Consider the following 7,821-nt stretch of genomic DNA (forward strand, 5'->3'; position numbering starts at 1 on the left):
TTGTTAAGTGAGTAGCAAGGTTGTTAATTGGGCTCCCCCCCCCTCTCTCTCTCACGCACACGCACACGCACGGGACACTGGCCATCATACATAGGAGTCAATCGCTAAGCCTCTGAATTTTGATCACCGCAAGAAACGGTCATAAGTCACTTTTGGCAGTGATGCCGTAACTCTTTTTTTTTTTTTTTTTTTAGTTTTTAACATTTTTATGAGGCGATAAGATAAAATGCCAAAGTAAACAGGAGTTTGTTCTCATTTTATATCTTAGTGGCTTCCTCTTGTCAAGTGTTGATTGTGAGTATTGACAGAGCACTGACTGGGCAAACCACTATTACGTAAATAAACCCTTCTCCCTGATCCCTTACAAGTAAGTCCCTTACTTGGGTAATGAAATGTTGCAAGGGAGAAAAAAAACCCATCCAATCTCAAGAGCACTGAGAATCCCCCCACACCACCACCACCTCCTCCTCCTCCTCCTCCTCCTCCTCCAAACTCCCCTCCCTTCTAGCACTGATGATGTTACCTAGTTTGGTAGTGAAATGTCTGCAAGAAAACAAGCAAGCTCAGAGAGCAGCAAGGACCCCACAGTTCTCCTCCTCCTCCCTGCGAACCCCACTCCCTTCTGGCACTGATGATGTTACCTAATTTGGTAGTGAAACGTCTGTAAGACAACAAGCAAACTCAGAGAGCACCATGGACTCCACAGTGTCTTGAGAGCTGGGCACTTTGTACTCCTACATAAATGGTCAACTAATGGGCTGAAAGGAAATGTATTCTGCAGTTGCTCAGGGGCACTTTCACGAATCCTTCTTCCCTTTTATCTCTGGCTGGAGATCTCTCCTGCACAAAGCCAAATGGAGATTGAGTTGAAAGGTCTTTGGAAAGCTGGAGCTCAGCTGAGGATTGAACCAAGAGCCTCAACATGTAACCAGCCTTGTTCGCCAGTTCTGCTGAAGTAAGACATTTGGGAATTAAGGAGACAAGGGAAAGAAAGAAAGAAAGAAAGAAAGAAAGAAAGAAAGAAAGAAAGAAAGAAAGAAAGAAAGAAAGAAAGAAAGAAAGAAAGCTTATTTCTTTCTTTCGTGTGTATGTGTGTATGTATGTATGTATGTATGTATGTATGTATGTATGTATGTATGTATGTATGTATGTATGTATATATATATATATATATATATATATATATATATATATATATATATATATATATACTTACTTAAAGTCACAACCCCTGGTATGCCCAAGTATGGGAGGAAGGTCACACTTCCACTCTCTGTCATTAGGCTCGTCACAAGAGACCATCCAGACAGAAACCCAATATTTTTTTACTGTTGCCTTTTTATTACATTTGTTATATTTATGCTGATAAATAAATAAAGGGAGACTAGTATAGATCTATTTCAAGCTATTTAGCTCTCATCAGCTAGCCATACCCAAGTTTGGGAATCGAACCTGTGCTCCATTGCCTCCCAGGCAGGGAGTTAACCATTTGAGCTCAAATGGTTAACTCCCTGCCTGGGAGGCAATGGAGCACAGGTTCGATTCCCAAACTTGGGTATGGCTAGCTGATGAGAGCTAAATAGCTTGAAATAGATCTATACTAGTCTCCCTTTATTTATTTATCAGCATAAATATAACATATATATATATATATATATATATATATATATATATATATATATATATATATATATATATATATATATATTCATATCTATCTATCTAAATCTATACATAGATATATGTTGTATGGATGTGTATATGGGAAGGAAGGAAGGAAGGAAGAAAGAAAGAAGAAAGAAAGAAGAAAGAAAGAAAGAAAGAAAGAAAGAAGAAAGAAAGAAAGAAAGAAAGAAAGAAAGAAAGAAAGAAAGAAAAAAAGAGGGGGGAGAGAGAGGAAGGAAGGAAAATATCTCTACCTCTATCTATATCTATGTATCTATATGTATATAGATGGATGTATCTCTCTATGCCTGTCTGTCTGTCTATCTATCATCTATCTATCTCTATCTCTTTATATCTATCTATCTATCTATCTATCTATCTATCATCTATATGTATGTTTGTATGTATGTATATAGATAGATGTATCTACAGCATATCTATCTCTATCTCTGTCTCTCTATCTCTATCTATCTCTATCTCTACCTTCCTACCTACCTACAATCTATCTATCATCTCTCTATCTCTCTATCGCTCTATCTCTCTCTCTCTCTCTCTCTCTCTCTCTCTATCTATCTATCTATCTATCTTTGTCTCTATATCTATATCTGGATATATACTATGGATATGGAAAAGAAAGAAGATAGGTAGGTAGGTAGGTAGGTAGATAAGAGAGAGAGAGAGAGAGAGAGAGAGGGAGAGAGAGAGAGAGAGAGAGAGAGAGAGAGAGAGAGAGAGAGATCTCTGAAGGCTGGATAAAAGCTGTAGTAAAAATTGCCATTGAGACCAAAATAAACCATCAAAGGCAGCCAGCAGGGAAAGTCTGAAGATTTCGCAGAAAATACTTTTAAGATCAAAACAGCCCTACTTCCTCCACTGACCAGAGAATGTCCATCTTGTTGGGACTTTGCTTGTTTGTTTTAAGATGCCGTAACAAAGTGTCTACTTTTGCACCCCTTTGGAAATTCTCCTGGCCTGGGGCTGTTTTAGGTTGGAGGCTGGAGCTGCTGGAGGGAAAAAAGTTGCTAAAATTCATTGGACGGTTACTGAAACTACTATAGTGAGAATTAAAGGCAGTTCTTGACTTAAAACTGTCCATTTAGTGACTGTTCAACATTACAATGGCCCTGAAAAAAAGGAGAGTTATGGCCGTTTTTCTCGCTTAACGACCATTGCAGCATCCAAATTCAGACCAATTGGCAATCGGTTCCTATTTATGACGGTCACAATATCCCCGGGGTCACCTGATCCGCTTTGGACAGCAAAGTCAACGGGGAAACCAGACTCACTTAACAACCAGCTTACTCACTTAACAACCACAGCGATCCACTTAAGAACGGTGGCAAGAAAGATCACAATACGGGCCAAAATTCAGTGTCTTAACGAATGTCTCGATTAGCAACAGAAGTCCGGGACTCAATTGTGGTCGTAAATAAAGGACTCTCTTTATGATGCCTCAGATTTGCAAAATTTAGGGCTACCAGACCGGGCTGAGAAATTAGAGCAGGCCAAAACGGCAGCTTATATCCCCAAAAAAAAGGGATATAAAAGGTGGCTCAGTGGCTAAGACACTGAGCTTGTCGATCAGAAAGGTCGGCAGTTTGGTGGTTTGAATCCCTAGCGCTGTGTAACGGAGGGAGCTCCCATTCCTTGTCCCAGTTTCTGCCAACCTAGCAGTTCGAAAACACTTAAAAAATGCAAGTAGAAAAATGGGAACGTAACAGCGTTCCGTGAGCCTTCGGCGTTTAGTCGTGCTGGCCACATGACTATGGAGACGTCTTTGGACAGCGCTGGCTCTCCGGCTTTGAAACAGAGATGAGCACCGCCCCCTAGAGTCAGGAACAATTAGCACATATGTGCAAGGGAAACCTTTATCTTTTATCCCCCCAAAAAATCTAGTGTTCAGAACACTCAGCAGGAGAGAAAAAAACACTATTGTTCTAACTTTTAAATTAACTGTAGAAACTCCATCACTTCTCTGGACTGAATGACAACCAATACATAAAATTATTTGGCAATTATATAGACCTTACTCTTTAGTTAAAATATGCCTCTCAGTGTCTTTAAGCCTAGTGCTTCTCTTATTTGTTTGACCTCTCCATCTTCAATTCTCCAACACCGCTAATATACATGACATAAACATGATGAAAGGAAGGAAGAAAGAAAGGAAGGAAGGAAGATAGAAAGAAAGATTATGCATATACCCATATCTCTCCAAGAGTCTCCACCTCTATTATACACCACATAAACATGACTGAAACAAGTCCATCCAACCAGTCAGTCCTAGAGGAGATCAACCCTGGCAGATCTTTAGAAGCCCAGATCCTAAAGAGGAAACTCAAAGACTTTGGCCACCTAAGGAGAAGGAAGAAGGACTCCCTGGAGAAGAGCCTCATGCTGGGAACGATGGAGGGCAAAAGAAGAAGAAGGGAACGACAGAGAATGATGTGGCTGGATGGAGTCACTGAAGCAGTTAGTGTGAACTTAAATGGACCCCAGAGGATGGTAGAGGACAGGAAGGCCGGGAGGAACGTTGTCCATGGGGTCACAATGGGTCGGGCATGACTTTGTAACTAACGACAACAATAAACATGAATGAATGAATGAATGAATGAATGAATGAATGAATAAGTAAATAAATATTATGCACATACTTACATCTCTCCAAGGATCTCCACCTTTAATGTACACCACATAAACATGATGAAAGAAAGGAAGGAAGGAAGGAAGGAAGGAAGGAAGGAAGGAAGGAAGGAAGGAAGATAGATTAGGCTTATGCGTAAGCTTCCTAATATGTTATCGGTCCTAGAGGAGATCAACCCTGACTGCTCTTTAGAAGGCCAGATCCTGAAGAAGAAACTCAAAGACTTTGGCCACCTGATGAGAAGGAAGGACTCCCTGGAGAAGAGCCTCATGCTGGGAAAGATGGAGGGCAAAAGAAGAAGAAGGGGACGGCAGAGAATGAGGTGGCTGGATTGAGTCACCCAAGCAGTAGGCCTGAGCTTAAATGGACCCCAGAGGATGGTAGAGGACAGCATTGTCCATGGGGTCATGATGACTCGGACACGACTTCGCAACTAACTACAACAAACATGACTGAATGAATGGATAAATAAATAAATAGAAATGATGCATATACCCACATATATTATATGGCATGGAGAAACAACAGAGTTTACTTTGGATGTATACATGTACATGGCGAGAGAGAAACAAATCTTGCCAGTTGGTGAGTTTTCTTGCAGATCTTTCATTGTCCAAGTAGGTGACCAACATCCCACAAGAGAAGCTCAGATAGCACCAAAGACCCCCTTGTCCTCCATCAAGGAGAGAAGTTTGGCTATAACTGGACAAAACTTTGTTCAGTTGAGATCCCTCAAGCCAGCCAGAGTCCAAAAGGCAAATTCATTACAGCGGGGGAGAGAGAGAGAGAGAGAAAGCCGTCTCCTCTTCCCGACCGGATCCCAGGGCACCCTAACCCGCGGGAGAGGAAGAAAAGATCCCTTTCAAAGCCTCGGAAGCGACCGCTTTGGGTCAACACGGCGCGCGTAAAAGTGGCTCCAACTTTTGCGCCGAGCGGCCACGGACCGGGACCTGAGCGGAGGCGAACTCCTTACAGCGCAGACAAAGACTCGCCGTCTGTCTTCCTTTTCCGACGGGATGCCCCAGGCGACCGGGGCACCCGAAGCCGCGAGAAAGCAAAGATCCCGTTCAGCTGCCAAGAGAGCATCGGAAACGACCGCTTTGGATCAACTCGGCGCGCACAAAAAGGGGCTCCAACTTTTGGAGCGGAGGCGCCCTGACCATTACCAAGGCTCGCTCGCTCTCTCGCTCTGTCTCTCTCTTTCTCTGTTTGTTTCTCTCCCTCACTCCCTGCCCTCTCCTCTCTCCCGTCTGTCTGTCTCTCTCTGTCTCTTTTTTTCTCTCTTTCTCTCCCTTTCTTTCTTTTTTTCTCTCTCCCTCTTTCTCTCTCTCTTTCTCTCTCCCCTCCCTCTCTCTCCGTGTCTCTCTATTTCTTTCTTTCTCTCCTTCCCTCTCTCTCCCTCTCTTTCCCTCTTCCTCTCTTCGTTTCTCTCTCTCCCTCCCTTCCTTCTCCCCCTCTCGTCTGTCTGTCTGTCTGCCTGCCTCTCTTTTTTCTTTCTTCCCCTCTCCCCCTCTTTCTCTCCCTCTTTCTCCCTTCCTCTCTTCGTTTCTCTCTCTCCCTCCCTTCCTTCTCCCCCTCTCGTCTGTCTGTCTGTCTGTCTGCCTCTCTCTTTTCTTTCTTTCTTTCTTCCCCTCTCCCCCTCTTTCTCTCCCTCTTTCTCCCTTCCTCTCTTTCTCTCTGTTTCTCTCTCTCCCTCCCTTCCTTCTCCCCCTCTCATCTGTCTGTCTGTCTGCCTCTCTCTTTTCTTTCTTTTTCCCGCTCTCCCCCTCTTTCTCCCTCTTTCTCCCTCTTTCTTTCTTCCTCTCTTTCTCTCTTTGTTTCTCTCCCTCCCTTCCCCTCTCTCATCTGTCTGTCTCTCTCTTTCCCTCCCTCTCACGCTCTTTCTTTCTCTCTCTCCCTCTCTCTCTCTCTCTCTCTTTCTCTTTGTTTCTCGCTCCCTCCCTCTTTCTCTCTTCCTCTCCGTTTCTCTCCCTCCCCCCCCTCTCTCTTTCTCTCCCTCTCCCTCGCTCTCATCCTTGAAGGCTTCAAGGGGTGTCGGAGAGAGAGAGGCGGGACACGGGTTGCCCCGCCGAGTCGTGTGAACGCAGCCGATGGCGCCTTCCTGCTTACCTGGAGTTTTTTTTTTTCAAGGCGCCGACCTCGCGGGGGCAAAGGAAGTGACTCCGGGGAAGGCTTTACTTTCTCTTTCTCCTCTTCGGCTGCTCCTTCCTGATTTGTTCCCGGCCGGGCCCATCCTCCGCCGGCTTCGGGAAAGCGCCCCAGGAAGAGCTGGGCGATCAGGCAGACGCCACCTAAAGCCAGCCGCAGGCGGAAGAGCCACCTGGCCGCCCTCCGAGCTTCTCGGCGCGCTGGAGCCCCGCGTGGGCTGTGGGCGGAGGAGCCGATGGGAGGCGGACGCCGCTTCTGCTCCTGGCGCTTTGGAGAGTCCTGCCAGTCGGAAGTTCAACGGGTACAGCGCTCCCTGGCCTGTGGGGTGGGGAGAGCCCGGGCAAGGCACGCGGGCAGGCAGGCTGGCATCCGAAGCAAGCTCTTTAGCCCTGGAAGGAAGGAGATTTACCAGGGCGCGTGGGAGCTGGGCTTTTCCTCAGAAAATTCTTTCTTTCTTTCTCTTTCTTTTCTTTTCTTTTTCCTTCTTCCCTTTTCTTCTTTTCCTTCCTTTCCTTTATCCCTTTCTTCCTCTCCCTCCTTCCTTCCATCTCTATATTCCTCCCTCCTTTTCCCTTCCTTCCTTCCTTCTCTTTCCTTCCACCCTTCCTTTCCCTTTCTGGATCCCTCCATCTCTCCTTCCTCCTTCTTTCCCTTCCTTCATTTTCCTTTTCTTCCCATTCCTTCTTTCCTTTTCATTCCTTCCTTCCTTCCTTTTTCTTTACCTTACTCCCTCCTTTTTTTCCTTCCTTTTCTTTTTTCTTCTTTCCCTTTCCTTCTTCCTTTCCTTTATCCTTTTCTTCCTCCCTCCTTCCCTCCATCTCTATTTTCCTCCCTCCTTTTCTCTTCCTTCCTTCTCTTTCCTTCCTCCCTTCCTTTCTTCCTTTGCCTTTCTGCCTCCCTCCCTTCATCTCTCCCTCCCTCCTTCCTTTCTTTCCCTTTTCCCTTTATTCCCGTTCCTTCTTTCTTTTCCCTTCCTTCCTTTATTTTCATCTTTCTTCCTCCCTTCTTCTCTACCTCACTCCTTCCTTCCTTCCTTCCTTCCTTCCTTCCTTCCTTTTCCCATTTTTATCATCATAAATAACTCAAGGCAAGGAACATAACCTTCCTCCTCCTTCAAGAGATGGGTTTGGGGGTTTGACTGTGTAGGAAGGTAGCACCCACCCCTCTCCTAGAAGAATGAAATATTTTGGGAAATATTAAAAAGGCAGAATATTATATTTCCTTGGATGAGAAAAGGAGAAACATGTTTTAAAGACAAAGCAGCTCCCTGGAGCTCCCTGCTCCCCACCTTCAGCTCCAGGGTGATGGGATGAAAACATGGCCCTCAGGACATGATAGGATTAGCCCTCTGCCCATCTCACCACATG

At 45.0% G+C, this 7,821-nt stretch overlaps 1 protein-coding gene across 1 annotated transcript in view; it reads right to left on the reverse strand.

The window, feature by feature from the left end:
• The window catches only part of ARAP2 (ArfGAP with RhoGAP domain, ankyrin repeat and PH domain 2), a 52,288-nt gene extending 45,398 nt beyond the window's left edge, over positions 1–6,890 (reverse strand). Inside the window, exon 1 of the mRNA XM_032223672.1 lies at positions 6,416–6,890. The gene's annotated coding sequence lies outside the window, so the exon portion shown is untranslated. The remainder of the gene's footprint in view (positions 1–6,415) is intronic.
• Positions 6,891–7,821: the final 931 nt, after the last annotated feature.

Source organism: Thamnophis elegans, chromosome 9 (genome assembly GCF_009769535.1).
Source record: "Thamnophis elegans isolate rThaEle1 chromosome 9, rThaEle1.pri, whole genome shotgun sequence".
Taxonomy (NCBI): Eukaryota; Metazoa; Chordata; class Lepidosauria; order Squamata; family Colubridae; genus Thamnophis; species Thamnophis elegans.